This window comes from Schistocerca americana, chromosome 3 (assembly GCF_021461395.2).
Source record: "Schistocerca americana isolate TAMUIC-IGC-003095 chromosome 3, iqSchAmer2.1, whole genome shotgun sequence".
NCBI lineage: Eukaryota > Metazoa > Arthropoda > Insecta > Orthoptera > Acrididae > Schistocerca > Schistocerca americana.
The window spans coordinates 577,093,345-577,115,377 of NC_060121.1; the positions used below are offsets into that span (position 1 = coordinate 577,093,345).

The 22,033-nt window shown below is 41.1% G+C and overlaps 1 long non-coding RNA gene across 1 annotated transcript in view; it reads left to right on the forward strand.

The window, feature by feature from the left end:
* The window catches only part of LOC124605115, a 56,494-nt gene that overhangs the window by 22,179 nt on the left and 12,282 nt on the right, over positions 1-22,033 (forward strand). The window contains exon 2 of the long non-coding RNA XR_006978600.1: positions 18,222-18,311. This is a non-coding gene — a long non-coding RNA (uncharacterized LOC124605115). The remainder of the gene's footprint in view (positions 1-18,221; positions 18,312-22,033) is intronic.

Here is a 22,033-nt window from a genome sequence, read left to right on the forward strand (position 1 = left end):
ATAAAACACTGAAACACTAAGATCTTAAACTATCCTATTTACCACCCACAGCTCGCCAAACACATAACCACGGCCGACTACAATGCCGATAGGGGAAGTGATAGGAGTGGGTCGACCTGTGAATATGTTACCCTTAACATTTTTATTCAACAGATTCACGAATTCAGTTTAGCAATAACTATTCAGCAAATTTATGTGCACAGTTTAAATTAGCAGAACAGTTTAAACTTATAAAATGTATAGTCGTTAACAGTTCAACAATGAGGAGAGTCACTATCAAATTTCACTACTAAAGAAAAGAAAAAATAGTAATAAACCTTGCCATCCCATAACAATCATAAAAAGGTAAAAGCAGCAAATTAGTTAACTAGTTCTACGAGTTCTTAAATGATGAAGATTGCCCAGCAGCAGCCAGCAAAAATACAGTTACTATTTGTTATACAGATTACCCCTGCACAAGATATACTGATACGTCAGTGCAGTAGAGCTTGTATTATTCGGCACCTACCCCTCGCTCTAGTAATTTGAAACGCAATTAAACTTCAGTTATTCAACTGTGAAAATACTGTAGCGTTGAGCTCAACGTTGACGGTAATTACTCTTAGTTGGAACTATTTCAGAAAATGAATACACAGTCTATCCACAGAAGCAACTTCAGCCAGCAGATCGACTGACCAGATACGCCACTGTACCACAACTGGAGTAGAAATTTTAAAACTCCTTATCTAACTTAAAATGTATATTTTGAGTGGGTCTTCTTGAACACATTAAGGAAAAATAACGATCTGGGGAGTGAAAAGGAACCCTATCAAGGCAGTCCGACTATAAAACAAATCTACTGTGGGTACGTTGCCCCTACGTGTGCGCACACACTGAGATAGCATTTACAGACCTTGTAGTGTGCCGAGTACTACTGCTGTACTGCACTGACTGAGAAATATATCTTGCGCAGGGGTAACCTGATCTCATAACCAATCTGCTGAACAAACAGTGGTTAGACAGTAACCTAGTAATGGCAAGAAATACTGCAGTTAGAAATGACTCCGATCTCTCCAATCCAATATAGTGCTATTTAATATGGGAGAGAGCTAGCCACTATTTGTCATGGAAAGTGAGACTAGGGCTGTATGACCACAGACACACACGAGCTAGGTCGTTGTCTCCGATGATGGCTTGGAGGGACAGGTCGGACAGACAGCCCTAAAGCAAACAGCACCCGATTTTGCATACGCCATCCGTTCGGCCAATCCACTCTTCTAAATTCCAACGACTCGATACGTATTTACAAGTGCGTAATGAAATAGATATGGGCCACTTCTCTGGCGACGTCCTCAGGTTCAATCTTGATATTTCTCATTCGGGTGACTCCACCGCTCTTCTCAGACCGCTGGCAGTAGGCCTCTCTCGGTTTTTCCCGGTGGAGCCCACGCTGTGGCGTGCCAGTCCGCGGCGCCCCCCAAAGGGCCGCTCAGCAGTGGCCACAGCGCCGTCGACGTGAGTTTGGAATGCCCGCAGCACAATAACGTCCAATGATGGAGTAAGACTTTAGGAGAGAGGCACTGATCGTGGCTGCGGAACGCTACACGTTTGAGAAATGACTCACTAGCTGTTTCCTGACACCTCGCTTTTTATCGTGCCTATGTGCATTTGCACGCTATTTACTTTAATACAGGTATATTATAAACACTGATTTACGCAGCTCGTTGTAAACTTCTGAATTTTTGTTGTGCGGTACCTCACTGAATTAGTCTCACTGATGTGATAGTTTCTGTGGAATGATCCTAGGTCTTCAAAATGTTTGACTTAAAGTTTGGACAACATAACAATCTAATTGAGGATGGGGAAATCATAATACTAATCTTAGAGTGGTGTTTTTGAATGTCATCGCCGTTTAGCCCTTCTTAATACTTGCTTACAGTCAATTATCATAGCTGCCGGCACTCGCCAGGTACAACTGTGGTCATGCTACCCTACCCACAAAGCAAAGTAATAATGTGCTGAGTCGGCCTTTCAGATTGCCGACAAGATTCGCACCTACTTGCGAGCTCAGGCAGCCAGCGACTGTCACAATCTAGGTTTTAAAACTCTTGACCACTGACAGCCAAGTAGTAGACGTTATATGAGGACGTACTACGTTCTTCAGTGAATGGCAGCAGGTGCCTCATGATTTCTGGTACAAGGGATCTGAGTGGATCTATCTCACAAATACTGTGCCATGGTCCCCCTCCCTTGTACCTAGGCTTTTCACCTAGTTAATTTGACCGGTCTAATTACGAGAGCAGATCACTCTTCCTTACCCAATGCTGATTGTTAAAGTTATAAAACAGAGTTTAATTAGTGCGATATGATGTAGAGGACCTTAGGCACTGTAGGCTGACGGAGGCTCATTGAATTTTGTACACACTTCTCAGTGACAATGGATTTGCTAAATCAAAAAACACAGTAGATTAAGAATCATTTTCACAGAAAACTTATTTAAGGACAGGATGTTAATCAATCACTTCCAATAGTACATGGGGGTCTCACTAGTGACTGTTACTAGTTCTGCTGTGCACCTGTGATCAAGGGGTAGCGTCTTCGACAACCAATCAAAATGTCCTGGTTTCTGAGCTTAAAGCTCGCCACTAATTAAATTTTGAATGAAAATGATCGGCAACTGCCGCGAAGGCGTTTTCAAAGAGGGTGGAGGGGCGGACAGATGTCCAGGTGCTCTAGCCCTGAGGTATGGACTGCCCTTAAAAGGAGAAATAATCAGCAATGACAAATGGTATGAGGATGCAGAAGAAATAATAACCACCGCATTAAAGACTCAGAATGTGTACCCACAGGACATGTGGCCCGTATTTCGTAAAGTATCATAATCATCTCTCCATAGCTAAGGGATTCTGGACTAGTTTCCATTCTGATCTCCGAAGGACACTACCAAAGGAGGATGGCCATGAGAAAAATATTGAATAACCAACGAAAGGGCAGCTTTCTTCGAGTCAGGGCGTAGAATGTCAGAAGCTTGAACGCAGTAGGGAGCTCTACAACCTGAAAAAGGGAAATGCTATGAGTTGAACTAGACGTAGTGGGGGTTAGTGATGTGAAATGGAAAGGATTTCTAGTCAGACGATAATGACAGCAGAAAATGGTATAACGACAGTAGTACTTAGTATCTTTAGGAACGTACGGCAGACAGTGAGTTACTGTGAACATTTCAGTGACAACATTGTGCTCATCAGAATAGCCATCAAACCAATATCAACAACAACAGTTAAGGTACACATGCCGACGTCACAAGTAGAAGATAAAGAGACAGTAAGTATTTGGGAATATTAAACGGGTAATTCAGTATATAGAAAGAGATCAATATATAATGAACATGGAGCATCGGGATGCGGTTCTAATGGGACGAGTACAAGAAAGGTTTACAGGAGAATTTAGGAATGAGTATGAATCAGAGTGGAGGAAGAATAATTGAGTTTTGCAGTAACTTTCAGCTAGTAACAGCGAATAGTGTGTTCAAACATCACAAGAGAAGGCGATGTACGTGGAAAAGGCCGGGGGATAAGGGGGAAGATTTCAGTTAGTTTACATCATAATCAGGCAATGATTCCGAAATCAAATATTGGATAGTAAGGCCTACCCATGAGCAGACAGAGACTCAGATCAAAATTTAATAATGATGAAGAGCAATCTGAGTTTAAAAGACTAGTGAGCAAGAATCAGTGCGCAAGGAAGTGATAATCGGAATTACTGAGGAATGAAAAGATACGCATGAAGTTCTCTGAGGGTATAGATACTGCAATAATGACTAACTCAATAGGCAGTTCATTTTCAGAGGAATGGATATCTCTGCAATGGAAAATCATATGTGATGGAAAGAAGAACATAGTCACAACGAAAGCAACTCCGAGGAAACCATAAGAAACAGAACAAATACTTCAATTGATCGACAACGGAAGGGAGTATAAGAATGTTCTGTGAAATAACCAGAATAGGAAATACAAGTCACTTAGAAACGAAATAAATAGCAGGCCCAGGGAAAGCTGAGGCGAAATGGCTGCGCAGAAGACGTGAAGATATCGAAAAAGAAATGAATATCGTTAGGATTTACTCAGCATGCAGAAGAGTCAAAATAACGTTCGGTGCAATTAAAAACAAGGCTAAAGAGTACACTGAAGGTGTCTGCGAGGGGGAAGGCATATCCGATAAAGGAGGAAGTCGGAGTTTAAATAGAAGAGACAGGGCATCCATAGTCAACACTACTAATGAAAAGAGCTTTAGACGCCTTAAGATCAAAAAAGGTAGAAACGATAGGTGACATTCCATCGGATGCATCTAAAATTATTTGGGAAGTGGCACAAAACGACTATTTGCGTTAGTGTGTAGAATGTTTCACACTTGCGATAAATCATCTGACTTTTCGGAAAAACATCACCCACACAATTTAGAAAATAGAGCGCAAAAGGGCGATAATTATTGTATAATCAGTTTAAAAACTTATGCGTCCGAATTTTGACAAGAATAATATACGAAAGAATGGAAAAGAAAATTTAGCGTCTGTTACGCGAGTATCAGTTTGGTATTAGGCAAGGTGAAAGCACCAGAGAGGCAGCTCTGACATTGTGTTTGGTAATGAAACAAGACTGAAGAAAAATCAAGACAAGTTTATAGGATATGCTGTCCTGGGAACAACGTTCGGCAATGTAAAATAGTGCAAGATGTTCGATATTCTGAGATAATTAGGGACAAGTTGCAGGGAAAGGCGGATAATACACGGTATGTAGAAGATCCAAGAAAGATTGAATGACGTAGAATGAAGCGCTCGGTTCAAAAAGGGTGTAAGACCTTCGCCCCTACTGTTCAATCGATACATCGAATAGGCAATGATGGAAATGAATGAAAGATTCAATATTTTGGTTAAAATTCAGGCTGAGAAAATACCAGTGGTAAGATCCACTGATGACATTGCTGTCATCAGAGAACGTGAAGAAGAGCTGCAGTACCCGTGGAACGTTGTGAACAGTGTAGAGGGTACACAATATGGGTTGAGAGACAATCGAAGAAAGATGGAAAGAATGAGAAATAGCAGAAATGAGAACAGCGGGATACATAACATCAGCAATGGTGATCACGACGTAGATGAAGTTAAGGAATTATTTCACTGTGCAACAGAATAGCGCAAGGCAGACGGAGCGAGGAGGACATAAAGGCAGGCTAGTGCTGACAAGAAGGGCATTCCTTACCTAGGGCAGTCTCTGGGTGTGAAACATAAGTATCAATGTGAGGAAGAAATTTCTGAGGATGTACATTTGGAGCTCAGGGTTGTATGGCACTGAAACACGGACTGTGGGAAAATTGCAACAGAAGAGGATCGAAGTATTTGAGATGTGGTTGTACAGAAGAATGTTGAAAATTAAGTGGAGTGATAAGGTAAGGAATAAAGAGGTTCTCCACGGAACTGAGTATATGGAAAACACTGAGAAGAAGAAGGGACAGGGCGATAGGCTATCTGTTAAGACATCAGGGAATAACTTCTGTGTTACTAAAGAGCGCTCTAAATGGTATAAACTGTAAAGAGAAACAGAGACTGGAATACATCCATAAAATTACTGACAACGTATGCTGCAAGTGCTAATCTGTGACGAAAATTTTGACGTGGAAACACAATTCATGCGGACCGATTCAAACGGGTGGGTTTGGGAATGTAAAGGTACTGCGTCTAAAAATCAAAACATCTTCCAACAAATAGTTTACTAAAAACAATTAAGATCATACACTGAAAGTACACTAGTGAAGGATTACAGCCACAAGCATTTAATACACAATTAAACAAGGAACAATCAAGTAAATTGTTAAGGGTCAACAAAAGTTGCCTTGCCCAACAAAACTTAAATTTTAATTGTTAGAGGAACAAACAAAGAATCAGAGATCAAACTACTGTCAGATAGTTAACTGTCGTTTAGCTTTGTTCATAGACAGGTAAAGTAAAGGTATATGAAAATATAGGGAATAATTACAGATTAAAAATCCAAAATCTGAAACAAATGATTTTCATTCGACAATTTAATAAAAGCCACATTGCCCAATAAAATTACTAACCACGATGAAGAAAACGCCAAATTTTTAGGTAACTTCAAATTTTACAAACACTGACTTTAAAGTGTATTCAAAGAAGTCAGAATGTCTACCAGTTAACTGAATTAACGGTAGGTGGTCACGGACACAAGTTTGCAGTTTGTGAACGTGTTTTAAGGTTTGCCTTTAGTCCTCCGAAATGCTACAAATGCGTTAGTGACTACAGTGAAATTCATAACACAGTGGTCAAGGAAACAATAGCGGTGCTTATGTTGCAGGTTCACTTAAATACGCGTTTTCATGTAATCACGTACTATTTCGATAATTGAAAATTTCAAGTAACATAGGCTGCTGCAATGAGAGTAGAAAGAACAGATGCAGATTAAAAACATAAATACTTAAATTAATATGATAGCCAGGACCAGATTCTAAGATTTTGCTTACAATGAGTTTTACCAGTACTTTAAATGGAAGACGTATACTGAATTAACTGCTAGTGGCCACATGCTACACTTTGCAGCTGACGAAGGTGCCTTAGCATCTGCCCTGAATTTTGACGAAATCATGAGAAACTATAAGTAATTGCACAACTAGTTCAACCACCCAGTGACTAAGCAGAGTTGTAGGCTAGGTTCATATTTACGGATGCGCTTAGGTGAAACCGACGCCTAACCTGGGGTGCAGTAAACAACGGCAGTAGCCGCTCAAATCTACCGCCAGACTGGGCTAGGCTCAGGCAGCACGACGGCGCAAACAGTCGACAAATAATTAATAGACAGACGGACAGTTCAGAAAAGTAATAAATGGCAAGTGCGTGTCACAGCACTAGCTAAGGCATACAATGAGATCCTTGATTAAAACTTAACTAGCGTTTAATTCGCCTCGCTGCATACAAACAAAATTAAACAGTATGAGGTTTAAAGAATATACATAAAGTAAGTTTAACAAGCACTCAACGCACCAGTCAACCAAAGCACATAAAAACTGCATTGATACAAAGCAGGTCAATGGATAACATGTGAGACAAGAAAACTGTAGGCAACCTTAACGTTAGGCACCTATGACACTGTTCAAACAAACAGTAAACACTTGAAAAGATTGGCAACGTGAGGTAAAGAACTGCGTTGGTAATCCACTAAGGTACAGAACAGAAGCCCGCATCTCGTGGTCGTGCGGTAGCGTTCTCGCTTCCCACGCCCGGGTTCCCGGGTTCGATTCCCGGCGGGGTCAGGGATTTTCTCTGCCTCGTGATGGCTGGGTGTTGTGTGCTGTCCTTAGGTTAGTTAGGTTTAAGTAGTTCTAAGTTCTAGGGGACTTATGACCACAGCAGTTGAGTCCCATAGTGCTCAGAGCCATTTGAACCATTTTTTTTTACAGAACAGAAATTGCTCCTCGCGCACGGCACAAGGCAGCCAAGCTACTCAATAACATAGCGATAAAAATACGATTTTTCTCACTTAGCACCCGTTCTCCACAAACCTTGAGTACGTGCGTGATTTCAAAAACAAACGGGCAGCTTCGGCCCACAGTATCACATGGGAGCAATGTGACAACAATTAAGAGGGCGCATGAGTATCCAGGATGCATGAACTAAATGCCAGTCGCCAAGCACCATATCATAGTCCAGAATACGTGCCGGCACCAGTTCCCCAAGCAGACTTGCTTTCTTTAACCATCATGTAGAAGAAATTGATGTTCCCAACCGGTCTGATAGTGCCTATAACTCTTCACTGCTTGCTGCCGCCTTCCAGCAATTTTTGACCATGCGTAGCGCTCACATGTCCTCTATCAAAACGGACCTCCCATTGCCACTGCTGTGTGCCTGTCACTCCCCTATCGCAAGCCGAGTCCCAAAATACTTACCGTCCGCGGATGCTCATGGGCACACGCTCTCGGCCCAGCATCCTCTCCTCACTCAGTAATGCCCAGAGCCACATATAGTGCGAGCAGAATCGATACCAGCGACGATATTGTGAGTGCACAGCACGTAGTTGTTGGCGAGGTTCAGAGATGAGGCAAGATGTCAGTTGGATTACAACGATGCACTACCATGTTTGTAGAATCACGAAGTCGTATGATAGGTACGCAGTGATTGCAAGGAGTGAACCTGACAACGAATGATGAGAAATACTTGCTGGACAGACAGACCATTAGAGAGGTCACCGCTTCCAACCGAATCAACAAGCTATGTGCCTATCGCTCCCTGTCATGCTGGTGCTGCAGTGGATTCTTTCCATGGTCTTCGATGGTCAGCGTCGACCGAAGCATTTCAAGGCAGCCCTCAGTCACTGTTGGTCAGACATTAGCAGATCGAAGTCTGTCTGACCTTCAGTCTGCAGGTCTGAAGTTTGCTTCACACTCCAGAAAACGAGTCAGAAACATATTGTATGGTTTGAGCCCGAGTACGAAGCGTTGCTACTCCCCTACAGGAGGATAAATGTCTAAAATTGCACTTCTCTGTGTCTGACATCAGTTTTTCGTATGCATAACATTTCCTATCCAGTGTACTGCTATGATACCAACAGTGACCAATGGCATAATTTCATAACGTGTTTTAAACTGGCTCCAGTGACGTCACAAAATCTGTTCCCTCAATAAATATTTTTACCGCTTTCTCTGTTTACAATGTGGAAATCAAAACTCATGACACAGACCACCTATCAATGACAGAGGGTGCTTCTCTCAACGGCACCTTTTCGCCGCCATGGAAAAACAATAGGGAATAATACATTCCAATCTCTGCTTAAGTTTTGAATACAAATCATCAGCAAATGGCGAGAGAAGACTTCCGGCATGGGAAGGCACCCTCATTCAGCCAACGGCCCTGTCAAAATGGACGGAGGAGCATGTGGAGGTTCAGGGCACTCTCTTGCCCTTGGGGTTGGAAATTGTCCCCAAACGCGGAAGAATCGGGAATGATCAACGGCATGAGGATGCAGAAGGCAATGGAAATCACTGCTTTAAAGACAAATAATGTGTATCCGCAGGACAAATGGTCCGTAATTGAAATGAAATGAAGATAGCATCTGTTCTTCCGGACATGTCCGACATGGCAGGGGCACTACGAATGAAGTGTGTAGACTATAAGTTGAGAGGCCGGCCGGTGTGACGTAGCAGTTCTAGGCGCTTCAGTCTGGAACTGCGCGACCCCTAGGTCGCAGGTTCGAATCCTGCCTCGGGCATAGATGTGTGTGATGTCCTTAGGTTAGTGAGTTTCAAGTAGTTCTAAGTTCTAGGGGACTGATGACCTGAGATGTTAAGTCCCATAGTGCTCAGAGCCCTTTGAAACACTATAAGTTGAGAATGTGGGTCTCACGGGGAACGTGCCATCGATAAATCCCTGCAGTCGCACTATCCTCTGTGCCCTAGGTGGCTTAGACGGATAGAGCATCTGCCATGTAAGCAAGAGATCCTGGGTTCGAGTCCCAGTCGGGGCACAAATTTCCAACTGTCCCCGTTGGTATATATCAACGCCTGTCAGCAGCTAATGGTATTGATTTAATTGTAATGTCATTGAAATGCTCTCCCAGAGGTATAGGTAAAGTATTACTGATCTCCACGGGAAGGGGGTGGGGGGATCTGCCAAGGGGGCGGTGACCAAGAGAAAAGGCTGAATAACCAACGAGAAAGCTACATTCCATGACTCGGGGCGTGGAATGTTAGAAGTTAGGACGTGGTAGGGAAGCTAAATATCTGGAAAGGGAAATGCAAAGTCTGGATTCAATCGGAGCGAGTGAAGAGAAATGGAAAGAAGACAACGATTTCTGTTCAGATGCTACAGAGTAACATCAACAGCAGCAGAAGATGGTACATCAGGAATAGGATTCGTTATGATTAGGAAGGTACGTCAAAGAGTGATTTACTGTGAACAGTTCTGTGGTAGGATTATTCTCAACGGAATCGACAGCAAACCAATATCGTCAACGATAGTCGACGTATGCCTGCCAATTACCCAAGCCGAATATGATGAGGTAAGGAGGTATACGAGGATACTGAACGGGTGTTTCAGTAGGTAAACGAAGATAATAAAAATCTGATCGTCATGCCTGACTGGAATGCGGTTGTAGGAGAAGAAGTAGGAAACATGTGACAAGAGCTAGGGGCTTGTTAGTAAGACTGAAACAGAAGAAAGATGCACGGAGTCCTACCTCGAATCTTCGATGGTAAAATCGAATACCCTGTTCACGAATCAAAAGAGGTGGAGGTATACTCAGAGATCCTGGAAGATTTCAGCTAGATTACATCATGGTCACGGAGAGATTCCAAATTTAGGTACTGGATTGCAAGGTGCACCAAGAAGCAGATAGACTCATATCATAAATTCATAGTGAAGAAGAGTAAGCTTAAGTTTAAGAGACTAGTCGGAAAGAATAAATGCGGAGAGAAGTAGATACAAAAGAACTAAGGAATGATGAGGTACGCTTGAAGTTCTCTGTGGCTGTAGATACTGCGATAAGAATTGCTCGATTGGCAGTTCAGCTGAAGAGGAATGAGCAACTCTAAAAAGGGCAATCCCCGGTGTTGAAAAGAAAAACGTAGGTACAAAGAATGATGTACTGAAGAAACTATGTGTAACATGAGAAATACTTCAGTTGACCGATGAAAGAAGGAAGTACAAAAACGTTCAGGGAAATTCAGATATACTGAAACACAGCTCACTTAGGAAAGCAATAAATAAGAAGTACAGGGAACTGAGGGTGAAATGGCTACATGAAATATGGAAGAAATCGAAACAGAAATGATCGCCGGAAGGACTGAATCAGCGTATAGAAAAATCAAAACAGGTTTCGAAGAAAGGGCGGTAATATTAAGAGCACAATGGGAATTCCATTGTTAAATGTAGAGGAGAGAATGGATAGATGGAACGAGAGCAATGAAGGGCTATATGAGGAAGAAGACTTGTCTGATAACGCGATGGAAGAAGAAACGCGAGTCGATAGGGGATCCAGTATCAACATCAGAATTTAAAAGAGCTTTTGAAGGCTTAAAAGCCGGCCGGTGTGGCTAGCGGTTCTAGGCACTTCAGTCTGGATCCGCGCGATCGCATGCCTCGGGCATGGATGTGTGTGATGTCCTCAGGTTAGTTAGGTTTAAGAAGTTCAAAGTTCTAGGGGACTGATGACCTCAGATGTTAAGTCCCATAGTGCTCAGATCCATTTGAACCATTTGAAGGCTTAAAATCAAGTAAGGGAGGATAGATACCATTACATCACTATTTCTAAAAGCACTGGGGCAAGTGTCAACAAGACGATTATTAAGGTTGGTGTGTAGAATGTTTGCGAATTTGGAAACTTGTGGTAAGGATCTGTGGGACCAAACTGCTGAGGTCATCGGTCCCTTGGCTTAGACACTAATACTTAATCTAACTTCAATTAACTTACTCTAAGGACAACACACACACACACCCATGCACCAGGGAGGACTCCTCTATCGAAGGGGACAGCTGCGCGAACCGTGACAGGACGCCCGAGACCGCGCTGCAGAATGTTTGAAACTTGTGATATACCATCTTTGCTTAAAAATATCATCTGGACGGCCTCGAAGATAGCAAGAACCGACAAGTCTGAGAATTATTGCACTGTCGGCTTAACAGTTCATGCATCCGTGATTGCTGGCAAGAATTATATACAGAAGACTGGAAATGAAAACTGAGGATGTGTTAGATGACGATCAGTCTGGCTTTAGGAAAGGTAAAGGTACCACAGAGGCAGTTCTGACATTGTTGTTGATACTGGCAGCAAGGTTGAAGGATAATCACGACACGTCGATAGGAACTGTCGCCCGGGAAAAACCTTTCGATAATGTAGAATGGTGCAAGATGTTCGAAATTCTGAGAAAATTGGGGATAAGTTGTAGGCGAAGATAGATAATACACAATATGCAGAAGAACCAAGAAAGACTGAATGACGAAGAATGAAGTGCTTGGATTAAAAAGGATGTGAGTCAGTGGTTTAGTCTTTCGCTCCTACATTTCAATCTACACATCGAAGACGCAATGGCGGAAATAAATTAAATATTCAAGATTAGGATTAAAATTGGGGGTGAAAGGATATCGATGATCGGATTCGGCGATGGCATTGCTGTCGTCAGTGCGAGCGAAGAAAAATTACAGTATCTCTGGAATGTAGTGAACAGTCTAAAGAGTACAGAATATACGTAGATTCAAAAAGGGATTTCCTGGCCAAGAGAAGTCTACTAGTGTCACACGTAAGCCGAAAACTGATTGATAATTTATGAGAATATACATTTGATGTTTAGCAGTGCATGGTAGTGAAATATGGACTATGGGAAAACTGAAACAGAAAGGAAACATAAAGGAATGTGGTGCTACAGCAGAATGTTTTAGATTAGGTGGGCTGTTAAACACTGAGGAGATTCTTCAGAGAATCGACCGGGAAAAGAATGTATGGAAACCACTGACAAGCAGGAGCCACAGGATAGCAGCACACGTAGGGCATCTGATACATTATCAGGGAGTAACTTCAGTGGTACTAGAGGGAGCTGCAGAGGGTAAAAACTGTATAGGACGGTAGAAACTGGAATCCATCCAGTAAATAATTGAGAGCGTAGGTTAGAGGCGCTGCTCTGAGATGAAGAGACTGGCACGGGAGAGAAAATTGTGGTGGTCCTCAACAAGCTAGTCAGAATGGAGTTGAAACGAAACACTCGGTGTTGGCTTCTAGGGCCACCAGCCACGCAATAAAGTGACAATCAGTGCCGTTTATTGGTACGCTATCTAACGTTATTTTCTACGACTGGAGCCTGCGCTTCTGCATGCCCAGAACAGCATTTCTTTGAATTTCCTCACACTACCGGGTGATTTTCTCGTCAACCTGCGGATGTTCTGTACTGTGAGAAACATTGAAGGTTGCATTTTTATAGCTACAGTTCCATCCTGCTGTACTGTTCTAGGCCCGTGCGGTCTGCGGCCCAGCGCCTGTCCAGCCTCTCGCACAACTCTGTTCTCCCTCATCCGTCCTGCCTGAGTTCACTGTCCATCTAGCGAAAGGACACCAGTGCCTATGTGCCAAGGAAATGGCCCCTGTGGCAGTCCCGCGCTGCCTTGCACTCTCCCACCCCAGACGGCACACCATCCACATCCACAGCTCAAGATGTGAAATGCCCGACAAAAGAGAAAAGAAACGAAGGTTATCACTGCCCTTGTAATCGACGCCATATCCATCCTCATAATCACAAATACGTTTGTCCCATTCTACATGGACAGTACTCCGTTCCATCTCTGTTTGTGGGTGAGATGTGGCTAACAGGAAAGAGTAGCGCCCACTCATGACTTCCTCCGTGCAATGCAAATTTGGCAATGGAGGTGACATTCTGAAAAACTGCTATTTGGTCATCTCCACAGCAAAACTTTAAAGCTCCCTGTATCCTCGATATACCATTGACCTCATCTTTCTGTTTAATAGATTTAATAGTAAAGGATTGAAGAAGAAGGGTACAAATTTTATCTTTGCCCACACAAGAAAAGTGCAAACATAGTGTATTTACTTAGATATGAAAACTCCATACTCACACTCTTGAAAGCTACCCTTTTCATCCACTCTTATCTCTGGGCATGTCGTTGAATGGAAATTATTTGATGTTATGGAAGACATTCAAATCTCACAAACGCCATTCAACAGAACTCTACATAACAACCATAAAAGAGTTAAAACTCGGCTCAGCAGTTTGTTAAATACAGTCACACACTGAAGAAACTGAATATTTACTGTTACATTATTTTCATCTTCCGCTTCCGCAAAATTATATGAGTCCCAAGTCATGCAATACGTCTATCTGCTTCGTCTGATAAAAGGTTGTTGATTACATACAGTCTAGATACATTTGCATGTCTATTACATAGTTATTGACCTTTTTATAACCGGTGTGTTTATACGCCTTCTACATTTATATCAGCTCTATATAAAATTTTACCTGCATAAAGACAACGAAAAATAGTAGTCTTACAGAAAGAATTGGCATTTTTTGCTGAATATGAAGTATACAAATCATTATTTGAGCACGAAATACATATCTGTGTTACTAACGTTTACATCAACATTAACAATGTATGTTTATTTGTACATGTACGTGGGAATGTCACAGAAAACTATTTTAACAACATGCAGTCATACATATAAAGGGAGATACGTTGATTGTACTCCAACGACAAAATGTCTGTTAAATACTATAATAGCATTCTTTTAAAAATTTCATGTTGCATCACATTAAAATGCTGATTCCCTAGCGATGTATGATCGTTCGGGTTGAGACACAATGTGTGACAAGTGGATTGAAAATCATCTTCTCAAAATTTAGCGTATTACCACCCAAATTATTATCTTATTTAAAAATCCTTACCGTATTTATCAATACAACGAATTCTTTGTGAAGACAGTAGTGTGTGTCTGTGTTTCATGTACAAGAAAATATGACTCGTATAAAAATGGTTCAAATGGCTCTGAGCACTATGGGACTTAACATCTTAGGTCATCAGTCCCCTAGAACTTAGAACTACTTAGACCTAACTAACCTAAGGACAGCACACAACACCCAGCCATCACGAGGCAGAGAAAATCCCTGACCCCGCCGGGAATCGAACCCGGGAACCCGGGCGTGGGAAGCGAGAACGCCACCGCACGACCACGAGATGCGGGCGACTCGTATAAAAGACAGTAAGCAAGTGGACGAGTCACATGTAATAGTACAAAAATGTGGTATATATCATACGATGAAAGTCACTTGTTCACTAAGAGAAGAGAGAACAAAAACAAAAAATGTGATTCACAGCAGAGCAGAACATTCTGTCTCCACCTAGTATTCATCACATGGAGTTCAAGTATGCTTACTATTATTCATCAGAACAATTATTCAGCAATGGAATGTGAATGTATGTATGGACAGGATTCAGTTTGGGAAGAGGGGTTGGGAGGCAGCTGCTCCCAGAATTTTGTCGCCTTTCCCATTTGTACTTGGAGAGGGACAATCATCCTTCCTTCCCAGCAACTGAGTGTCTAGATTTTAGATTTTATGCACATTACTTATAAATCCACTTTACCTTCAATCGTTCGCTTCTCTTGACTTCTTTTAATGTGGAGTCTTTGTCCCCTGCTCAACAATTACTGCGGTTAATCATAAGCACAAATACACACAATAAACATCACACCTTCTTACGTCCATATGAACGATTTACCACAAGTACTCTTGACGTAGTTCACTCTGTTTACCACTGTTTATCAAGTCCTTCCGATCTTTTAGCGTTGTCACTCACACAATCACCTATTACTGAATATACCAAATCTCCTCCTTTTTTCACGCTCCCTTAAGTGTCAGACCAACTCCAACTCTCCACAGCATCACAGATCGAGCGAGGTGGCGCAGCAGTTAGCACACTAGACTTGCGCTGAAGAGGACGATGGTTCAAACCCGCATGCGGCCATCCAGATTTAGATTTTCCGTGATTTCCCTAAATCGCTCCAGGCAAATACCGGGATGGTTCCTTTCTTAAGTTCCCGGCCGATTTCCTTCCCCGCCCTTGACACAATGCGAGCTTGTGCTCCATCTTTGACGACCTCAATGTCAACAGAATGTTAAACCCATGGTTCCTTCCTTCCCCCTTCACAAAGCATACCCCGATAATTCATAACTACCCATCCTATCTATTCCACTTCGCTTTCAATGGGTTATACACAATGCTGGTGACGACTCTGAAAAAACTTTAAAACATATATCTATGTTGTACGAGATGTAAATAAATAGTTGCCACTATTAATGTTCCAACCCTCGTAGTTTTCTGCAGTCCCTGACGCCTCGTTCTACAGTTTCTCGTGATCATGAAGGACGATTTTTAAAAATATCTGCTTTACATGAAGGTTCACAGCTGTAAGAAAACAGACGTAGAATAGACCCCAGAGATGTCACATGTCCAAAACCTCAGCCTCAATTTATTTGGAAACGTTATACAGAGATAACGAGTGTTTGCATTTCAACTGATACCCTGCCCCCCAGGTAGGTTAACTTGCAATAATATTAACCGACTTTAGAATCGCCAATTATAACCTATTGCTGTTATAAGGTGTAAGAATTGAAATCACCACCCACTTCCAACTTCATATGGGACCCCAAACCATTTGTTGATCAAATCCTCTGATACGTTTTGCCACCCAAGCAATAAACTGAGCTTTCTGTAAGCGCAGTCACTGCGCCTACATTACACTCATTGCAAGTGGGTTGCACAATCTATTAGGATAAACTAACCATCTGAAGAAATTGTGACGCTACTGTTCTCAAACTTCAGTACCTGTTCTTTCGGTTGTCTGAAGGAATAGCTGCTATGAACCAAGACACAAGGGAATTAAAGACACTAGCTGCCAGTGGAAATTGATTTAAATCAATAGCGAAAATTGCAAATGTTTGCCATCCCGTGATTCGAACCCGCATCTTCTGCTTAGTAGGCAAATGCTCTGACCACTGCACCATCCGGATACAGCAGTGATCGTAACTGCACTGACTAGCCCAGCACGCCTCGTGTCAGACCCAGATCCACAACTTTTCCACACACTACTACTAATGCAGTGCCCCTAGCCCTTTCTACTCATTACTCCTGGCATCTCTTTGGAGTCTGGACTTAGTATGCACCAGCACTGAAGGGGTCATTGGCCGTTCCGATAAGGACACAATTATTTTAAATTCAAACAGCAACGTTGCCACGTTTGTCCTGGTGGTTTATTCGAGATTAGTCTTCAAAACTGGAAACATTCGTTAACATTAGCGAAAATTCGTAAAACCTCAAAAACATTATAGATCTTGAACTTTTTCCCTTCGAAGATACATTGATGTGAAAGACACAGCAGACACATTCTGACAAGCACGACATGATGGCGACTACTTCAGACATTTATATCTCGCCAACCACAACAGCTACTACCGCACAACCACTCCAGTGTAAAACGAGATCACCAAGGATAGCACTAGAAATAAAAGCCTGTGTGTGTGTGTGTGTGTGTGTGTGTGTGTGTGTGTGTGTGTGTGTCTGTGTGCAGATATTTTGATACGTGGACCTTAATACGTACACACATCAGTGTATTCGTTGTTTTTTCTCTGCATCAAACCATCTTCCCACAAGCTTGTCACAAATTTTACGATCAGGTGTTTTCTGCGTGGTCGTAACTGCACTTGCAAGTGAACTTCGGCTGTCAGTATAGAACAGCTTTTTTTGATGCCAAGTGTCCACTCTTCATCACCTGACCTGCTGCCCTGGGAGAATAAACATCAATGGCTTACTTTTGTCGCATGTAGCATCCAACTTAAAAGTATACTGTGCCTAATAGCTGTAAATATTAGCCAGCAAATTAAGTAAATGCTGATGTAATGTTGTTCAGTACACCTTCCTCGATCACCAGTAGAAATAATTACCAGTGCAAAGAAATACTGCTCTATGGTCAGCAAGTTACATGTGACGTCCAGGCTCAGTGTAACATGTCGGTTTGTTTACAGTTTCAAAGAAAATTATTTTTAAGCAGAATTTTTCACATAAAATCGATATAACGGTCCCAAATTAGTCTAATGCGTTATCCGGTTTAGTGATATGTGTTATTAGTGACCTACGAACACGAATACTTACCAGTACTCCAGGAACGGCTGAGTAGCGGTGTTGCATCGTGTTATAGGGCAGGACTGATCAAGGCGGCATACGAGACAGGTTAAGTTGGACAAATATTATGTGAGGAATAAAAGTTTTAGTGTGTTCTACGGCCCTGACAATACATGTTTCTGAATCCAATATCGCTCCAAACTAATGTGGAACCGGTCTATCAAATGTGTATGTGAAATTCTATTTTGAAAATCATTCTCTTTCTAAGAAAAAAAAACTTTTCCTTTGACACTGGGCGTTGCATAAAAAGATGTGATCAGCAGTATTGGCTTGAGCAGATCCAACTGCGCATTCAAGGAACAAAATTTTTCAATATTTGCAGACAAAAATGCGCCTGGCATGTCACACGATGAACAGGGGATATATATTAATTTATGAGATTTCTCTACTTATTCAACATTCCAATACAGACTGAATAAAAAAAATATTTTACTATGACATTGTCTTTTTCATTGCCTTGATGTGACTTTGACGATTAATAATTACTGTCGCATCCAAATTGTTGCAGATAATAAACGAGCTACTTGGAAGTGTGTTAGCTCCGCGGGGACAAAACTGGAGCATAGTTCACTGGGCAGCGTACGTTGGGGATCACAAGGTAAATTGTTGTCCTGAATTCTTTGAAATATACTCATCCTTGTGACTAAATGCATGCTGGTGTTGCCTTAGCGAATACTGCAGAAGTTCCATTACGTAAAGGTCACAGTGGTTGTATAAGGCCTTCAGTAGAATGTAGCTAAGAAAATCCGATGCACTTCCCCTCCCACTAGTGAGTAACGGAACTCAAAAAATTTGTGATTATCTAACTGACATCTCATTTTTCACCAACATATTGTTTCACTGTCAAGGATGTTGGCTGCCTTCTTTTAAGAAAGTAAGTGACACCCTTTTCGTATATACTTTCTTCTTTCCTCAAATTCAGCTTCGGCAAGTATTGTTGGAAACAGAAACAGTTAATTTTTCAAGTGTCTTATATTGCAAAAAGGACATTACACACTCTTTTTTCATGTTTTAGACTCTTGCAGCCTAAATTCTCGTTTGGTGCATCTCTCCAAGTTAGTGTACTTTAAGCAAGCCTTTTCATATTTGTATTAGTACAGCAGCATGAATTCATCTGCATCCACTTACTGCCTTAGTTTCCCCTCTTCAGAATCTCTATTCTTCCTAATTCAATTCAATTTGTAACATGAAGCTCCTTTATCCCCAATTCAGTTCAATGCTTTTTGTTAATTACCAGAACTATTCTTGTCATCATCAGCGTTGTTCTGTAACATCACCTCCGATAAGTTTCTATTGACCTCTTCTCTGTACCGTTTATGGTTCATGTTTAAATTTCGTAAACGGCTATGTTTTGGATAAATCCTTCTGAAAAATACTTGCCTACACTTAAAATTGTCTTCAGTATTATCATATTTCTCTTCTTGAGTAAAGATTCTTGCTTCACATTTTGTGTCAGTTATTTTGCTGCCAAAATAGTAAAACTCGTCTTCAACTCTGTCTCGTTTCCTAACCTAAATCCTTCAATATCGCCTAATTTAATTCAACTAAATTCAGTTACCGTTGTTTTACCTTTACTGACGAAATTTCGTAACTTCTTTTCTGTCGTATTCATTCTGTTCTACTTGTAAATATTTTGCCTTCTCGTCAACAAACTTTAATGTTTTTGTTTCTTCTCCTTGAACTTCAAGTTCCTTTTTTTAGAAAATTTCTCTGCCGTTTTCTTTACCACTTGCTGTATGTACAGATAGAATTACATGGAGGATAGGATACAATCCCGTCTCTCCTCTGCCGTAATTGCTGCTCCCTTTCCTGTCTTTCGACTCGTAGAACTACCATACGGTCTATATACAACTTGTGATAACATTTAACGCATTCCGTTTTTTATTCCTTAGGACTACGGAAATTTAAACAGTGAATTCCAGTCTACAGTGTCAAGAGAGGTTTTCTAAATGTATGAATGATACAAATGTTGATTAATCTTTCTTGAATCTGTCTTCGAAGATAAGCCATATCAGTCTTTCCAGTCATCTGTCAAAAATCTGTATGATTATTTGGCAGCCACGACCAACTAAACTGATGGTTCAGTAATAATTGCGCCTTTCACGCTCGGCCTTCTTTGGTATTGTGACTATTACGTTCTTCCTGAAGTAGGAAGATGATTCTTCTGTTTCGTATGTCCTACATATCAACTGAAACAGTGTTATACTCCCAAGAATCTTAATAATTCCCTTGTTTAGAGTGGTGTTTCGATGCTCTGGCAAATCCCTCACACTTTATCGCCTCTCCATCTCAAATTCGTACTCTTCCTCATCGCTTATCGCAATGTAGTCTTCAAGTTACTTTTATATATGCGGTAATTCCATTCATTTCTTCCACTTCCCAGCCTTCCTTCCTTTTCTTATTACTGATTTGCCATATGAAGTGTTAACGTTCGTCTTTGTGTTGCACTTTTGTTATTAACTTAAAGGTTTTTATTACTGAAAGGCTGCTGGGAAGGCATTTATACTTCTATGCATGCGGTAGTCACTGCTTTACTTTATTACTGAACAGTTGTCAGTGTTGATATTTGGCCCTTGGAGAAAAACTTGAAAATTGTGGTGATAATTCAGGAAAGTGATCAAACAAAAAATCTTAGCAACAATGGTTTCGCATTGAGTCTGTTATCAAGTTGACCTTTACTTGGATGACATATCTGTGTATATCATTCTATTATTCCTTAACTCTGTATCAGAGCTGGACATAGTTTCTGGCGAGTGATGATACGCCGATATATTGGAAGCCCATGCCCATATATTTATAGTAGGTGAGAGATTAGGAAAAATGCTAGTCGTAAATGCCCTCAGTATAGGGATATGTCAGTACAGCAATGGACAAAATTTAACCTTGCATTATCTTCTCGAAAGATAACGTCACTGATACTTCAACGGTAGAGTACAAACAGCGACCTTAATGCACCATAAATGTGATGCCTGCTGCCTTAGATTAACACTTAGTTCGTAAAACGTGAAAAAATTGTCGTTTACAGTAACATCCGTCTGGGAGACTGAGTGACCAGATTTTTCGAAGAAATTCCATCATAGTGAATATTGAAAATAAATAACAACTTAAAAGCTTGAAGAAAAATTAATACTAATATTTTTATTGTCTTTCAATCACATTTTGCAATACAATACGAACAAAAAATTATATAATTAGGTACTAGTTTTGACATGAAATAGTTTATAAAGTATATTATAACGTATATTGGTAGAAGCCTGGAGATACTGACAAATTTCAGATAGATTATATAATGGTAAGACAGAGATTTAGGAATCAGGTTTTAAATTGTAAGACATTTCCAGGGGCAGATGTGGACTCTGACCACAATCTATTGGTTATGAACTGTAGATTAAAACTGAAGAATATGCAAAAATATGGGAATTTAGGGAGATGGGACCTGGATAAACTGACTAAACCAGAGGTTGTACAGAGTTTCAGGGAGAGCGTAATGGAACAAATGGTAGGAATGGGGGAAAGAAATACAGTAGAAGAAGAATGGGTAGCTTTGAGGGATGAAGTAGTGAAGGCAGCAGAGGATGAAGTAGGAGAAAAGATGAGGGCTAGTAGAAAACCTTGGGTAACAAAAGAAATATTGAATTTAAGTGATGAAAGGAGAAAATATAAAAATGCAGTAAATGAAGCAGGCAAAAAGGAATACAAACGTCTCAAAAATGAGATCGACAGTAAGTACAAAATGACTAATCAGGGATGGCTAGATGATAAATGTAAGGATGTAGAGGCTTATTCCACTAGGGGTAAGGTAGATACTGCCTGCAGGAAAATTAAAGTGACCTTTGGAGAAAAGAGAACCACTTGTATGAATATTAAGAGCTCAGATGGAAACCCAGTTCTAAGCAAAGAAGGGAAAGCAGAAAGGTGGAAGGAGAATATAGAGGGTCTATACAAGGGCGATGTACTTGAGGACAATATTATGGAAATGGAAGAAGATATAGATGAAGATGAAATGGGAGATATGATACTGCCTGAAGAGTTTGACAGAGCACTGAAAGACCTGAGTCGAAACAAGGCCCCGGGAGTAGACAACATTCCATTAGAACTACTGACGGCCTTGGGAGAGCCAGTCCTGACAAAACTCTACCACCTGGTGAGCGAGATGTATGAGACAGGCGAAATACCCTCAGACTTCAAGAAGAATATAATATTTCCAGTACCAAAGAAAGCAGGTGTTGACAGATGTGAAAATTGCCGATCTATTATTTTAATAAGTCACGGCTGCAAAATACTAACGCGAATTCTTTACAGCTGAATGGAAAAACTGGT